Genomic DNA, 2,583 nt, shown 5'->3' with positions numbered 1-2,583 from the left:
TGATCGGCAAGCCATAGAAAATAAATGAATCTTCAAGAGGAAGACGGACGCTGATAGTAGTGATACTATCTACAAAGCTAGACTTGTCGAAAAAGGTTTTTGACAAAGTTCAAGGTGTTGAGTACGATGAGATTTTCTCACTCGTAGCGATGCTTAAGTATGTCCGAATCATGTTAGCAAATTGCCACATTTTATGAAATCTGGCAAATGGATGTCAAAACTACATTCCTTAATGATTTTCTTAAAGAAGAGTTGTATATGATGCAACCAGAAGGTTTTGTCGATCCTAAAGGTGCTAACAAAATGTGCAAGCTCCAGCGATCCATCTATGGATTGGTGCAAGCATCTCGGAGTTGGAATATACGCTTTGATGAGTTGATCAAAGCATATAGTTTTATACAGACTTGCGGTGAAGCCTGTATTTACAAGAAAGTGAGTGGGAGCACTACAACATTTCTGATAAATATATGTGAATGACATATTGTTGATCGGAAATAATGTAGAATTTTCTGGAAAGCATAGGAGTATTTGAAAGGAGTTTTTCAAAGAAAGACCTCAGTGAAGCTGCTTACATATGGAGCATCAAGACCTATAGAGATAGATCAAGACACTTGATAAGTTTTTTCAATGAGTACATACCTTGACAAGTTTTTGAAGTAGTTCAAAATGGAACAGTCAAAGAAAGAGTTCTTGCATGTGTTGCAGGGTGTGAAGTTGAGTAAGACTCAAATCCTGACCACGGCAGAAGATAGAGAGAATGAAAGTCATTCCCTATGCCTCAGCCATAGGTTCTATAAAGTATGCCATGCCGTGTACCAGACCTATTGTATACCCTGCTCTGAGTTTAGCAAGGGAGTACAATAGTGATCTAGGAGTAGATCACTGGACAACGGTCAAAATTATCCTTAGAGGACTAAGGAAATATTTCTCGGTTATGGAGGTGATAAAGAGTTCATCGTAAAGAGTTATGTCGATGCAAGCTTTGACACCGATCTGGATGACTCTGAGTCTCGATCTGGATACATATTGAAAGTAGGAGCATTTAGCTAGAGTAGCTCTGTGCAGAGTATTGTAGACATAGAATATTTGCAAAATACATACGGCTCCGAATGTGGCAGACCCGCTGACTAAACTTCTCTCACAAGCAAAACATGATCACACCTTAGTACTCTATGGGTCTTAATCACATAGCGATGTGAACTAGATTATTGACTCTAGTAAACCATTTGGGTATTGGTCACATGACGATGTGAACTATGGGTGTTAATCACATGGTGATGTGAACTATTGGTGTCAAATCACATGGCGATGTGAACTAGATTATTGACTCTAGTGCAAGTGGGAGACTGAAGGAAATATGCCCTAGAGGCAATAATAAAGTTATTATTTATTTCCTTATTTCATGATAAATGTTTATTATTCATGCTAGAATTGTATTAACCGGAAACTTAGTACATGTGTGAATACATAGACAAACAGAGTGTCACTAGTATGCCTCTACTTGACTAGCGCGTTAATCAAAGATGGTTAAGTTTCCTAGCCATGGACAAAGAGTTGTCATTTGATGAACGGGATCAAATCATTAGAGAATGATGTGATTGACTTGACCCATCCATTAGCTTAGCACGATGATCATTTAGTTTGTTGATATTGCTTTCTTCATGACTTATACATGTTCCTATGACTATGAGATTATGCAACTCCCAAATACCGGAGGAACACTTTGTGTGCTACCAAACATCTAACTGGGTGGTTATAAAGGTGCTCTACAGGTGTCTCCGATGGTGTTCGTGGAGTTCGCATAGATCAAGAATAGGATTTGTCACTCCGATTGTCGGAGAGGTATCTCTGGGCCCTCTCGGTAATGCACATCACTATAAGCCCTGCAAGCAATGTGACTAATGAGTTAGTTACGGGATGATGCACTACAGAACGAGTAAGAGACTTGCCGGTAACGATATTGAGCTAGGTATTGAGATACCGACGATCGAATCTCGGGCAAGTAACATACCAATGACAAAGGGAACAAAGTATGTTGTTATGCGGTTTGACCGATAAAGATCTTCGTAGAAAATGTAGGAACCAATATGAGCATCCAGGTTCCGCTATTGGTTATTGACCAGAGACGTGTCTCGGTCATGTCTACATAGTTCTCGAACCCGTAGGGTTCGCACGCTTAAAGTTCTGTGACGATCGGTATTATGAGTTTATATGTTTTGATGTACAGAAGGTAGTTCGGAGTCCCGGATATGATCACGGACATGACGAGGAGTCTCGAAATGGTCGAGACATAAAGATCGATATATTGTACGACTATATTTAGACATCGGAATGGTTCCGGGTGAACTCAGGAATTTACCGGAGTACCGAGAGGTTACCAGAACCCCCCGGTAAGTGTATGGGCCTTATTGGGCCTTAGTGGAATAGAGGAGGAGGAAACATAGGAGGGGGCGCGCCCCCGCAAGCCCAATCCGAATTGGGTGAGGGGGTCGGCCCCCCTTTCCTTCTTCTCTCCCTCCTCTTTCCTACCTCTCCTACTCCAACTTGGAAGGGGGGAATCCTACTCCCGGTGGGAGTAGGACT

The sequence above is a fragment of the Aegilops tauschii genome, chromosome 6, assembly GCF_002575655.3.
Source record: "Aegilops tauschii subsp. strangulata cultivar AL8/78 chromosome 6, Aet v6.0, whole genome shotgun sequence".
NCBI lineage: Eukaryota > Viridiplantae > Streptophyta > Magnoliopsida > Poales > Poaceae > Aegilops > Aegilops tauschii.
The sequence above is the reverse complement of the archived record's forward strand: the minus strand, read 5'-3'. Positions refer to the sequence as shown.